This window comes from Ursus arctos, chromosome X (assembly GCF_023065955.2).
Source record: "Ursus arctos isolate Adak ecotype North America chromosome X, UrsArc2.0, whole genome shotgun sequence".
NCBI classification, from domain to species: Eukaryota; Metazoa; Chordata; class Mammalia; order Carnivora; family Ursidae; genus Ursus; species Ursus arctos.
In genome coordinates, this window is record NC_079873.1 from 82,021,778 (window position 1) to 82,037,175 (window position 15,398).

General features: G+C 37.5%; 1 protein-coding gene across 1 annotated transcript in view; it reads left to right on the forward strand.

Annotated features, from left to right (window-relative positions):
- The window catches only part of IL1RAPL2 (interleukin 1 receptor accessory protein like 2), a 562,461-nt gene that overhangs the window by 411,683 nt on the left and 135,380 nt on the right, over positions 1-15,398 (forward strand). The window lies entirely within an intron of this gene.

Sequence of the window (15,398 nt, forward strand, 5' to 3'; positions counted from 1 at the left end):
GTCTTTATTCTCTGATCCTCTGAAGCTACTACCTCATACACATCCTGAAACACTACTGATGGGGACATTAAGTTGACCATTGGTGTAGCTTACTATGTTTACTGAGGCCAGTGCTCCAAAGAAGCATCCAGGTATTCCCTCTGGCTTAAATATATGCATATGTGGGAGAGTTGGGAGCAATGACATTCCTCTGTCATTAGTACCAAGCAATTTTAAATGCTCCTAGTAAGTATTCTTTGAGAATTCTCCGGATTGGAAAATTCCACTTGACTCATTTCAAATCCTCTGCCTTTTTAATTATATTACAATTATAACAAATTTGATAATGGCCTGACAAACAAATGTTTTGAAATATTCATTTAGGACATTACATACATTTTAAATGTATATTCAGTAGTAACACAGTAAATAATGCCTATTTTTATGAGCTGAACTAAAGTAATTAATAATAATAATAATAATAATAATAATAATAGAAGTATAGAGACTGCCTAAGATTTTCAAAATACCAGTTCAGCTAAGCATTATGTCCTTAGTTAAAATGCGTAGCTAAATACATAGCAGCTGTCTGACACTAGCTAGAACAGCAGGAGTGTGTTTCTTAGCAGGAAATTTTCTGTCTTCTGAAATTTTCCTTCTAAGTATTATAAATGGGATGTGTTGTTATATTTCTGTTATCTTTCAATTATATAATCTGAAAGTATATAGGATTCATTGAGATAATCTCTTCTAGCTTCTCTCCCATTGAAATTATCCTTTCTAGGGTGGACAGATAGCCACTTAGACTTTCTTTGAATGTGTCCAGTGACAAGGAACTTGCATCCTATAAAAGCAGCCTTTTTCATTGTTGAAGGGTGCTGAGTTTTAGAAGTCACTTTCTGTGTTGGTTATAACCTTAACCATCACTACTACTTTTACTCCCTTGAGTAATATTGAATAAGCTTAATCTTTTTCTATATGACAGTTGTTTGCATTTTTAAATACAGCTACCACTGCCCAACCACCTGTGACAGCCCCTACCCCTAGGCTCTTCTCAAAAAAAACCATAGTTTTCACATCTGTTTTTCATGTGAGTTTGTCTTAAAATCTGTCCCCTTTTCTTTGGAATTATATAGACCTGGGTTCAGACACTGGCTCCCTACTATGTGAACTCTAAAATGGGGGAAATGATTACTATCAAAAGAGATTTTGTGAGAATTAGTGAACAGGTAGTTCATGTTTAATATTATTGGTTAAGCATTATTCTACCTGTGTTACATATAACTCATTTAATTTATACACACACACACATACCTAGTATAGTGTTTGAAATAGTAGTAGCTTGATAAGGTTTGTTTTTTTCCCACTCACCATTCCATTACCTCTCTTCAGAGTACTCTTCAGTCTTTCAAAATTCTAAATGTGGGCCTAATACTCCAGATGTAACCTAATAAACTACAACAGAGAGGAAATTTCTTCCAGTTCTAGGGCCAAGTATCATTTGGAGACTCTGTAGATTAAATAAGTCTAAGTAAATACTAGTGTCTCTGATCACTACATGAAGATTCTTCCCTAAGTTATGGTGACTTACTCATTTATACAACAAACATTTATTGAGCACCTGTCATAAATAAATCATGGTATCATCTGTTGAGAATACAGTTGATGATTAAAAAAAAACAGATATGTCCCCTGCCTTCATGGAGCATAGAATTCAGTTTTAAAGATAAACATGAAACAAACACAAAATAAACATATAATAACTAATAGTAAGAGGTTATGAATGAAAAGAATGGGGTGCATTAAGAAAAACTAACAAGAAGAATGTATTCTAAATTGGGTCAATGGGCATCTAAAGAAAGGTGTTTCCATGGAAGGAAATTCAAGCTGAGACTTGAAGGGTGAGTTGGAGTTAGCCAATGAAAATATGGGGAAAGAGCATTCAGGTTGAAGGCCCTGAAGAGGGAAAGAGCTTGGCTGGTCAATGACCTGAAAGGAGGCCAGTGTGGTTGGAGAAGAATGAAGAGGGACCAGGGTGGCTCTAAATGAAGTTGGAAAGGTAGTCTGGGGCTATATCATGCCAGGTTATTGTCCTAAACTGATCTTGCCTCTGGAACTATGTGGTACAATGTTGCAGAGTCACAGTCAATGTTTGGAGAGGTATCTTTAAAGGATGCAGCTCAAAAGGATGCAGCAAGAAAACCCCACCAGTTGTTCTTATAACTCACCTGAGGCTTATATACAAATATGCAATCAGTCCATAAACAGTGGTAAATCCTTCTCATTAACACCTCCACTTACCCATTACCTGCATCTACAACTCCCACTTCAAGTTGCCCTTTTGTGCATAGTTTTTGCCCTCCAGTCTTCCCCAGATATCCTTTCTAATCAGAGATCACCTATATACAAGAGTGGAAGGAAATGGTATTCAAGGCTCTATCATTCACCTCTAGATATGGGGCTAGAACTTATATACTGAGATGGTTGAACCTATATACTGGCTAGCCATTTGCCAGCTCATTTTGCCAATGGTGATAACATCAAATCCCAAAGTTAGGCTCTGGAGTCACACAGACATGGCATGAATTCATAACCAAGGATATGAATAGCTCTGCTACTAATTTTCTTTGTGACTTTGAACAAATAAGTTAACCTCTTTGAGCCTCAGTTTTCTCATTTGAAACATAGACTAATGATACTTACCTAGAAGGGTGGTTGTTAGAATTAAATTAAATAAGATACTTAATGTGTGCAAAAGCACCTGCCACAATGCTGAACATCCAGTATATAATAAATGATAACTTTATTTATTTATGATATGAAAGAGAGTAAGTCTCTTCTACATAGTCACCATTGAGTGAACCTTCATAGCCAAATCATAAAAACTTGTTTATATTTTATTGTATTTACACATAGTTGTCTTATTTGAATGTTGCTAACTTCAATTTCTATAGTATTTTTTGGGAACCATAGTACTAGCATCTGAAAGGAGCCTAGGAAACCGTTTGCATTCTTACCTCATGAAAATAATGATGAAGAGTCATACTTAACACATGCATGCATACATATCACAAAATAATAATTGATTGTTCCCTTTGTGCCAAGCTCTGTATTGGGGGCACCTGGGTGGCTCAGTCATTTGAGCATCTGATTCTTGATTTTGCTCAGGTCATGATCTCAGGGTTGTGAGACAGAGCCCCAAGTCAGGCTCCATGCTCAGTGGGGAGCCAGCTTGAGATTCTCTCTTGCCCTCTTCCTCTCCCCCTCCATCTGTTTGTGTTCTCTCTCTAACTCTCAAATAAATAAATACATTTTTTAAAAAAAGAAGTTCATAGTCAAATGGGTATGACAGATCTGTGTGGAACTATATTACAAGACATGATCAAAAAAGTGCTAAATATACTCTGTGGGAGCACAGAGGAAGTAGCAATGAATTCTGCCTGTGGATATGGCCACAATGACTAGACCTCTTATTATGTGTATTTAATTTCAATAAGCATGCTGACATCTCCAGACTCACTTGCTTAACAACAACTTAAAAATTGCAGTTCGTCTAGTAACTACCGAACACATTATGATTTGGAGCATATTTTCCTCAAATCAATCAACAAATCTTTCCTAACTGTCCACTGTATGCTAGGGGTTTTGGGGGATAGAGGAGAAGCAGATTATTTGGAGAAGCAGATTTTTGTCCTCAAGTGCCTAGAGGGTGGACAGTTGAGAGTTTAAAGTTCTCCAATGTATAGCAATTAGAGAGCAATAAACTACTATTCACTGTGGAGCTGCCTCTGAGTACATCCAGAAAAGAGAGCTCAGGGTGAGCTGGAATAGTTAGAAAAAAGCAGAAATCATTGTCCTTGCAGATTCAAACAACACTTCAGACTTCTAAAAACTACCTACAGATGTTTAGAGAACCATTCAGATATTCTCCACTGCATTATAACTCAAAAGAGAAATATAAGTTCAGTGTGTCAGAATCTCCCAATGCTTGTTAATCTGAATTTATAGCACATTGCTTTAGGAGTGCTTTATTTAAATTCTGTTAAAAACCTTAGCTGGAATATTCTTTGCTGGTCTAAAGACAGGTAGGTTAAGCATGTATTAGCAAAGATATTAGACAGACTTACAGGCTCTCAAAGCTATTATACATTTCAGAATAGGAGCAACCTGACATAAGAAAAAAGGGATGCAATGAAATGCTTTCAAACCTAGGTTTTTTGTGTCAAATGAGACTATGAAAAGGGTGTTTTGAATTTTTGAGGTGCACACACATCCTTTTGTCAGTGAAATGCCACAAGAAGGTGTGTTTAGAAAGAAGCTGATGAGGAGAAATGAGGAGAGCTGCCGAAAGGCATTAATGAGTTGGAAGAAGGTCAACAACCCATTTCGAGCTCATTAAATCTATTATCTGGGTTCAGAGTGGTCCCAGGTGGAACTTGTGCTGACATACGCAGAACTCCCTCTCCAGCCCAGAGCAATGGAAAAAAGAGGAAAGTAAATGTGATGGTGGTTTTCAAGCTACCCTTTACTTCTGAGTATGATGAATGGAGATTTCAGACTCCTTGGTTTTGGGGGAAGACTGAAAATATAAACACGGTCAGTGACAACTGTGTTTGAGAGATGAAAATTTTTATTAGGTGTTTAAATAAATATACAAAAAATTGAAAAGTTCTCCACACTAGTCATTTAAAATACATTGAGATATTATTCTCTACCTGTCCTTAAAATCACTCCTATCTTCTCAGCCTAGCAGTTCTCAAATTTCAGTGTGCATCAGAAACACTTGGAGAAATTGCATAGAATGCAGACTCCTGCTCCCCCTTTCACTAAAGATTCTCACTCAGTAAGTCTGAGGTTTGCCCCAGGAATCTGCAGCACTAGTGACAAGAAAACATGATAATAATAAGAGGGAAACAGTTTTTCAATTCATCTCAGAATCTGCCTTTCTTATTATCTATTATTGTTTTTAATGGAATTGATTGAAGAACAAGCCTGTTCTGTACTTTATTTTTTTAATAATTTTTATTTTGTTATATTAGTCACCATACAGTACATCCCCAGTTTTTGATGCAATGTTCCATGATTCATTATTTGCATATAACACCCAGTGCACCATGCAATATGTGCCCTCCTTAACACCCATCACCGGCCTATCCCAATCCCCCACCCCCCTCCCCTCTGAAGCCCTCAGTTTGTTTCCCAGAGTCCACAGTCTCTCATGGTTCATTCCCCCTTCTGTTTACTCCCCCTTCATTCTTCCCTTCCTTCTCCTACCAATCTCCCTGCTATTTCTTATGTTCCATAAATGAGTGAAACTATATAATTGTCTTTAAAAGGATTTCTTTCTTTAGTAAGCCCTCATGTAGCCTTTTAGAAAATCTTAATTTTCTAAATTAAGACTGCAGTTTGGGTTAGACCAACATTTATTGCTTTATTTAAATAAATTTTAAAAACTTGTTATATCATCCATAATAACATATTTAAACATCATCTTCTAGCATACTCCTTTAAAGATTATAATTTTTTCCAATTCAGAACAAGCATTATTCATTTTACACTTATAACTCTAGTTTACAAGTAAACTCCATAGAAGCTAAGTGACTACTCTAATCACACAGTAACTACTGGCAGAAAGAAGGGCAGGATCTTTATTTTCTGAAACCCAATGCAGTATTCTGTCAGGAAATGCTGCTTTAAGCTAGAAAATAAATACATAAATGAAGTCAAAGAATTGAAATTTGAGCCACAAATACTAAAATGTTTCCCAGCCCTACCTGGCCAACACTTACCCCATTTCTCCTTACCCCCTCCCACATCCTATCTACCTTCAATCTGAATTTCTCTTTCTATTCTTTAAGAAATAATTTTGTTACTTAAAACCCTTGGAAAGTCAGAAAGTTGTTTTCCTGATGACAAGAAGTTTTGCTGATCACCATATGAAATCAGACCTATCCCTGAGCCCCAATGAAAACAGCTTTACCACATCCTTTTTTGGCTTGGGTGTGAATAGGCCCAAAGGTGTGTTGATGAACATGTGTCCCAGAATCCCATTCAATAATTAAGGAAGCTAGTTTGCTTCACAAAGTCAGCTCTCCTCAGCCATTCTACATATGGCAAGTTCAGGAATGGCACCTAAGTTGCTGAAATCCTTGCCTATAGTGTCTGTGAAAGTTTACTTTTTCTATTCAGGCAAGACTGTGTCAGCAGGATCCTTTATTTTGCTAGAGCTTGTGTGTCTGTGGATGAAGGGGGCCGGGTGGGAGGTGGAGGAGCACGTTTCTGGTGCTGACTGTGCCTTTTGCACCTTTTGCAAATAGGCTTGCAGGCTGTCCTCGGGGAGCTGCTTTGATGCTACAGTGCGTTGGTCTCACTGCCCATTTCAAAAATGAAAAGACCCAGCCTGCTTACTGTAGTTCAACAAAGAGATTAGTCCACCAAGCATGAGAAAATCACCACTTGCCAATAAATACATCTGAAGGGTCTGAATTATTAGCCAAAGCCTTCCTAACTTTTAAAATCTGTTATCTGCTGCATATGTTGTCTAGATAACCAAGGGGTAAGGTATTTTTATATCCTTGGCATGACTATTGTTAAAAAAATAATTTTGCCAAAATATGTAAAATCATGACTTTCATCCAGATAAAATGAACAAATGTTAAAGACTTTAACTCATTAATGAGGAAACAGTTGAGATGTTACACAATGGATTCAAGAAAAAAAAAAAGAGAGCCGTATTTATAGATTAGGAATAGTGAAATGGATGTACAAATAGAGGCAAATTGGTTTTTTTTCAAAGAGTGTAGGGGGGCACCATTGAACGTTCAGTGGATAGAATTTACGTGTCTAGGGATAAGAATTATTTTGCAATTGGTGCACTGGGTGTTATACACAACTAATGAATCATCGAGCCTTACATCGGAAACCGGGGATGTACTGTATGGTGACTAACATAATACAATAAAAAATCATTTAAAAAAAAAAAAAAAAAAAAGAATTATTTTGCATTGCTATCAGTTTTCTTTAGTTCACAGAGTTATACAATTGCTCAAAAACAGTGAAAGACTAGTATCAGATATAGTGGAAGGGTATGATCTAAATGATGCACAGTTTTTACCTTCAAAGATGTTTTTTTCCTCCATCGTGTTGGGTGACCTTGGCAAGACTAACCAATGGGCTAAAAGCCATAGTCTCCCTGCAGCCAGGTCTCCTTGATTCTGAACTGGCCAACTTACAAAAACATTTCTTGAACTTTGTTTTAGGATGCTTCAGCCTGCTGCTTGATTCTTGTGTTGTTTTTTTTTTTTTTAATTTTATCTCTGTTCCTTTGAAATGGTACAATTTGTTCATATGACAGTTGCACTGACATGGCTAGGAAACAGCAGATGAGATTAGCCACTTCACAGAAAATGCCAGGAGCTAAAAAGCCACATTTTCCCATTCAGTTTCCACTCCAGATTTTCTTTCCCCGAAGAAAGAGAATACTCCAAGGTGCTACTCTCTCTTATTCCATAAAGCCCAGCTTGCCACAGCAGTTTGCTTTTGACTTGGTAACCTTATTTTCAGTCTTCTATTTGACAGACTTTCTCTTTTTCTTTTCTGTGTATTTCATTCACTGAGAGTATTGCAGGAGGGTCTGATAAACACACCCACACATACCACGTATGTATAGCCTTTAGGAATTAAATCTCCAAGTTTACCCTCAAATTATGTTATCATCCATTTGACTATTCATGACAAAGAAGAGGAACAGAAGCATGGCTAATCCAAAATTCTAGGTAATGCTCGTATCATGTGATATGGCTTTGGACTATGTTTTTATACCGATATTTAAAATCCGTTGTGCTTATGGAAGGAGGCATTATATAGGAAACGTATTGGAAAGAAATCCTTAAAAACTCAAAGCATGGTTCCACCTCAAGATTTGTGACAAAGGTGAATTCAATTTATCTCTCAGCCTTGGTTTCCAACTCTATAAAATGAGGAGTTTGAACAAAGTTATCTCTAAAACCCCTTTTAGTTCTGACAGTTTCAGGATATTCTGGGGATTGGCTTAAGCCAACAGTAAAACAAAAACAAAAACAAACAAAAAAAAGGTATTCTAAACTCCAACTCAAGGGAATGCTGGGAACCATCCAATTTGCTCTCTTGACCCTTTGTTTAATCTCTTCCCTGAAACGGTCCTGTTGAGAGTGGCCCTCTCTCACTTTCAAGTATTCACTCTTGCCTTCTCTAAGTAATATGCATGGCCACCATTTATTATTTACTAGTCTAACTACCCTACCAAACACTCTATATGAATTATCTCAATTGCCACAACACCGCAATGAGCTAAATACCATTATTCATTCTGTTTTATAGATGGATAATTGAGACTCCAGTACAGTAAACAACTTACTCAAGGCCCCATAGCCAGTATACATCAGTGCTGAGATGAAAACTAAGTGTGTCTTCAAATTCAGAGCTCTTTTTTACTACACTGTGCTGGTCTTCCATCTACTTATCAAACCAATTATATGTAAGAACTGTGAAAGGCACTATGAAGAACAACATTGTACAAGATTCACCAGCTGCCCTTAAAGGTTTTAACCCAAATGGAGAATTTAGTATTCATTTATGTTTGACAGGGGAGAAAGAAAACTGTAAAGTAAGCATTAAGTGACTTAAGTGTCAATAAATTGAAAAGTGAAAAACTAGAAGAATAAATTGCCTAAGAAAGGAAAACAAATATTTAATATTTAATATTACATTTCTTATGCTGCTGTTTTTCACTCCTGTCCAAGTCAAAGGTCCTAGCTCTACCATAAATATGTATGATATGGGCAAATCCTATTTCCTCCCTGGGTCTCGATTTCCTCACTTTCTTTCTCTTTCTTTCATAAAGAGAGGGCGAGGGAACAGAGAGGGGAGGGGCAGAGGGAGAGGGAGAGAAAATCTCAAGCAGGCTCCACGCCCAGCATGGATCCTGACATGGGGCTTGATCTCACGACCCTGAGATCATGACCTGAAGTGAGATCAAGAGTCGATGCTTAATCAACTGAACCACCCAGGTGCCCCCCCCCCCACTTCTTAAGTGATGAGGCTAGCTGAATGGTTGCTAGTTCTCTCTGGCTGAGATTCTGTGATTATATGATAATATGGAACTCTTGCCTTTGTCATCTGGAATGGAAGAATGGAGACCAGGAGGATTTTATGCAGGGATCTGATCCAGTTATGGGGTAAGCATTCTTTAAAGGAAATGTGTATCTGCAGAAAAGTAGCCCAGAGAACTTGCATAGCCCTTTTTGTACAAAAATCTAATTGTGATAAGGTTAGGGGAAAATGCTATATTCCATAACTATACTTTGAAACGTGTCCACAACATCTTTTTAAATAGAACACATTTGTATCTGAGGGAAAGTATTCAGGCAAATAGGAGGTGCCAGAGAAGTAAAGACAAATTTAGTCGCTGTTTCTGGTACATCTGGTGAAATGTATAGTCCAGCCAAAAGGTTAAAACTGAATAGCTCTAATTACTGAGAATTCAGATAAGGCATATTCAACAGCCATGAACACCACAACTATCCATCATCCCATCTGATCCTTCTTCACAGAAAATGGAGAGGGATGGTGAGGACATGCTCCCTGACACAGTCTCTAATTTTCTCAGAAAACAGCCTCTCCTTTCTATAGCATCCAGAATCCCTGCTTCTCCAGGGGCAATATAATAACCTAGTCACTTATTGACTAGAAATTTAGCCTCTTTAATAAGAGGCAAGATGCTCTAGCACTATTCAAGCCTCAATGTCTTATGCAATGAGAAGGCAAGATTCATTCTCAGTGTAAGCTTAGGGATGCCTAAGGCCTTGACATTGTAATAAGCAGATGAAGCGATTCAAGCATGCCAAAGGCCCTTGTTCTTTGGCCTTCCTTCAGCTGCCTGCACAGCTAATCTACCTTGGATCTTGGCTTTTGACTTAAGGAATACAACACTTTTAAGGTTGGTGTGAATATTAATTAAAGAGTATTAAGATTAATTAAAGAGGGGAGACAGCCTAAAGTTTGGGTCCCCAATGTGGTCTTCCCTCTTCCTAACTAATCCTCCCTCACCTCCCCAACTTTTTACCTTATTTTTTTTCAGTCTCACACAATCTTTCCTGTACCTTCTCATACTGTCCCAGGTCCTCTATTATTCCTCAAGCTTTCCTTTTTTTCTGCTTATGTCTGAAGCCTGTCTGAACTTACTATGGCTTAACTTTGCTGACAGCCACACTAAACTAAAGAAGTCACTGGCACCTGACCTTCAAGATTGTTCAGGTGTGGTTTTCATAAACCCCTGATATTAAAAGCCCTGCCATATACTTTTGCATTCTCCACCACATCTCGGGCTGGATGCTGAACAAATAGTCAATAAATCCTTTTTAGTTAAATGTACTGAGTGAATCATTCCTCTAGGTTTCCATATGTTTCTGGGAATAAGACATTTTGGCTTTCAACATCTGACAGAATTTGACGCTGACACGAGAACTCAGAATTTGGCTTGCTTGAGAGACCATAGATTTTTAATATTCCTATTCTATCAGTATTGAATAAAACTTGTTAACAGCCTCAAGAGAAAAGTCAAAATTATCATTTTTTATTGAAGGTAGTAGAGGAGGGAGTTGAAATAACTTTTTCATAACAGTTCTTGGCAACAGTCTTTCTTCTGTTTTATCCCCGGACATTTCACTTTTAGGAAATAATTCCAAATTTTAAGCAAGATGTTAGCTCAGTTTTGTTTCTGCTAAATAGAACGGAGTTTTAATACTTGAGTCCTAATAGACTGTGGGCTCTTCTACCCTTCCATTATAATGTACCTTCACCAAGGCCATATAATCTAACTTGTGTAAAACTTGTCATTATTGAGGACATGGTTCCAAATATAACAAATCCAAATGGTTAACTTTCTCAGTTGGGAAAGCCATGGTCTCAGACAGATGTAATCACACATGCCAGTTCTCACTGAGAGGAGTTTCAACCACACCCAGTTGTGCAATTTTTACACAAAACCAAGTTTTTTTTTTCCTTGCTGCCTTGAGGAAAGGAATTTGGCACAGAAACTTTCTCTTAGTGTTCAACTGTGATGGTGTACCATCAACACATTCATTCATTTCATTCTCTTCCCAGTCAAGGAATCTTCTCTCACCTCTCAGAGAGAAAAAAGAAATATGGGCTACAGGCCAAAATGAAGATAGATCAAGTGGATTGAACCTTGCAATGCTGCTTTTCTACTGCCATTTTTGTTATTTAATTCTTTGCTAAACATCTTTCTTTTCTGTTGTTGTTTACTATCAGATAAGCATTCAGTCCAAGAGACCTTGTAGATAAAGGGGGACACCAAGAACCAAGTCAACTAGGTCTTTATGCAGCATGTTATGGAACTAAGAGAGAATGAACACCTTCATAAATTTGTAAGTCCTTACTTAAGATGTTTGTTGATAATTACCTTTTGCTTTAGTTTTCCCCCAGGAAGATATGATAAATCCAGAATGACTCCTGAGTTATCAACTCTCTTGAGCTTATACTAGTTTCTCCCTTTGTTTATTGATCTTCAGAGACTATGAACAAAGGAACAACTGCTGATCTTGAGTCTTGAAATTTCCAAACAAAAGGGAAAAATTAATGATTTTGTTATTGAGCCTAATACCAATTTGACAGCAAGTTTGCTAAGATGAGGCATTATATGCAGGCAGAGCAGGTGACCTATGTGATGTGAACTCAAAAGCCCTAGGAAAGCTTCTTTATTTCCTCAGAATTTCTGCCACCACTTTCGCTTATTGACTAATGTTTATTATTTATTTTATTTATTTATTTATTCATTCATTTATTTATTTATTAGAGAGAGAGAACACGCACAAATAGGAGAGGGTGGCAAAGGGAGGGGGATAGAGAGAATCTTAAGCAGGCTCCATGACCAGTGTGGAGCTGACATGGGGCTCAATCTCACGACCCTGAGATCATGACCTGAGCTGAAATCAAGAGTTGGGTGCTTAACTGACTGAGCCACCCAGGCACCCCTTGACTAATGTTTAAAATCTAACTATCAAATTGACATCTTTTAGACTTAAAGTTTTGATTTCTGTTTAAAATGCAATGTACACATACATACACACACCCACTGAAACTCCCTAAGCTGTTTTTAGTGATTTATATCTGCATGTGAATGAGAGATGGAGATTTGGTTTTGCAATTAAATCTAGGGAGAAAACATTTGGTGCCCAGCATCTGAAGAGGGCCACAAAGGGGTTACCTACAAGGACCAGGGGGAAAGTACATGGACATATGACAAATGCCTTTGTTTCATGATGTTGCCTAAATTTGACTCTAATAATGCTCCCAATAGGGATAGTTTTTACTTTCTTTTTCTTCATCTTTTAGGGTTCTGTGTGATAGCTTAGGAAAGAGATTACAGAGCTAAACTGAGTTCCTTTTTAGGATTGAGAATGCATCTTTGACAGTTCTTATATGCTTTTCAGTGCCCAAGAGTATATACACCAAAATAAATCAATAAATAATATTGGCCAGCTTTCCTTGTTCAAATAGAGAGTATAAATGATAGTGTCTGGAAGGAGTACAGGAAGGAAAGGTAGACTCTCCCTTCCTTATAATCAGGCCTACAATTTCTCCCATTAACTCCAAGACTAATCCCTGTACCGACTTACCCCCAGTCGACACAATTCCTAAGTAAAGAATTTGCCGTGAGAGATGAAGCAAAGGAAAGCTAGAATCTATTCAAAGATAGAAGAAAAATATTACAATGAAATGTCTTACGTTCTTACACTAATCACTACTGCTTCCTTTGGAACTGAACAAAAGAGGAGGGGACAGAGAAAAATGCCAAAAGAGACCAGCAGAAAATAGGATTCAATTTACTTAAATTCAACAAAAACATACTGAGTCCTTACACAGTAAGGAAAGGAGGACATGGTTCTTGTTCTCACAGTCTAATATTGGAAGGAGTTAATGACAGGTGTCAACTATGTAGATAAATAGTCCCAACAAAAGTCAGAATTAGAAAAGTTCAATAAAAGAGGCAGAACTCAAATGCTTTGGATTTCCAAACGAGGATATGATACTAGTAGCAGTAGCAGCAGTAGTAGTGGTAGCAGCAACAGCAACAATGATAATAACTACTGGTGTCTATTGAAGTAATTATATATGAAATGCTGTGCAGAGCTCTTTTGTAGGAATTTTTTCTCATTTAATTTAATCCTCATACCAACTTGATCAGCTAGGGACCATAATTATTATCATGTTCCGAATGAATAAATTAAAGCTAAGATATTTAGTAACTTTCCCATGGTTACATGACTAAAAAGTGGTAGAACTAGAATTATTATTTCAGAACCTATGTTGATAGGAAACATTTCACAAACAGATAATATTTAAGATAGTCTTTGAGGAATGGGTTGGATGTTAATAAATAAGCAATACAAGCAAAACTGTAGAGACCATAAAGTGCGTGTGCCATGTTTAGAGGGTTGCAAATGGTATAGTTTAGCTGCAGCAAAGCCAAATATATGGTGCTAGTGGCAGAAGGAACCAAATCCGGAGGAAAACCAGTTTAGATAGAAGGGAAGATGATGAGTGTGGCTATGGACTTGCAATAACCTCATTTCTGATTCAACACCCATATTTTCATCTTCATAGAGGGGGAGATTGATAAAGAAAAAAGAATAGGTCAAGAACAGAAACTTAGGACACAGTCATACTGATGGGGTAGGAAGAAAAAGAGCTATCAGCAATGTGGATAGAAACGAAAGCAGTGAGATTGGTAAGAGGAAAACCGCAGGTTTTCAGTGTGGTAGATGCCATGGAAGATCAGGATGCCAAAAGAAAGCTTTTAGTCCCTAGTGTCAAATGCTATCATAATTGAAAAGAATCAGGACTTATATTAAGTTAAATTGTTATTACTTCTTGATCACTTTCTGTGCTCCAGATACTATGTTCAAGCACTTTACAGGAATTGTCCCACTTGATCCTCAAAACCACTGTTAAGATGGGGTCTTATTTTCCTCCATTTTAAAAATAAGGAAACTGAAATTTAGAAAGGTTAAGAAACTTGATCAAGGCCTCACAGCTAGTTAAGAGGCAGAGTCTGGACTTAAACCCAAATCTGTTTAACTTTGCCATTGAATTTATGGTCCCCTTTGAGAGAGAGGTTTCAGCAGAGTAATAAGAATAGGAGTCAAATAACAAAGATTGATAGGGAAGGAGAAGACAGATGTGAGAATGATTGTGGAATGAGTGGGTGGTAAAATAATGGAGATTATAGGTATCAACTTATTCTGTCTACAGTTTAGAAGGGTCAGAAGAGGAAGGTAAACAGTAGGGGAAGGTAGCTTGAGATGACAGAAGAATCAAGAGAAGTTTCTTTTAGGATAGGGAGGATGGAACCTATTGTTGGTTAAAGAGTAATAGCCAATAGAGAGGGAGAGAGGGGGCATGATTTATAGAAAAGTAATGTGGCAGAGAAAGGAACGGCAAGATTAAGAGGGAAAGGTTCAATTTATAAAGAAGAGAGGTTTATTAGTTTAATTCTATTGAAATGTGACTTCCTCGTGTCTGATTCAGTTAACACCTTACTTAGCTAAGTATAATTAATTATAACTGGTATATTTTATATAAATCTTTATTCATATAAATATAATAAAATGTGAAATTAATATGAAATATTAAGTAAAATTTATTAGGAATTATAAGAAATGAATAAATTGGAGGTGTCAAGGTATTAGATAATAACATAGTATGTTAAATCTGTGATACTTTAATTTTCATAGAAATGTCGGAAATGGAGAATAAATTTACACTGCTCCAGGTGACCCTCAGATACAGACCTTGTTAGAGTGAACCTGGCATTTATTCAGCAAACATTGATTGAAAGTCTGTTATAGGGGCGCCTGGGTGGCACAGCGGTTAAGCGTCTGCCTTCGGCTCAGGGCGTGATCCCGGCGTTACGGGATCGAGCCCCACATCGGGCTCCTCCGCTAGGAGACTGCTTCTTCCTCTCCCACTCCCCCTGCTTGTGTTCCCTCTCTCGCTGGCTGTCTCTATCTCTGTCGAATAAATAAATAAAATCTTAAAAAAAAAAAAAAGAAAGTCTGTTATATGCCAGACTTTATGGTAGGCATTGAAAATACAGAGATAGAAGACAAGAGTTTGCATCCCCAAATATCTCACAGCCTAGGGAGGAGGCAGAGAAATCACCATAGTATAGTGTAGCATGATGAATGCTGCGATAGAGGTAAAAACCATGAAACACTGGAGCCCTGGATAAGGAGACAGGGGTGGGGTGCAGGGAATGCTTCCCAAAGAGATGATATTTGAGATGAGTTTTGACCTTGTACTGTTGCTTTTATAGGAACCTGCACAAGGGGCCAGGCATTCCCCTAAGAGATCACATT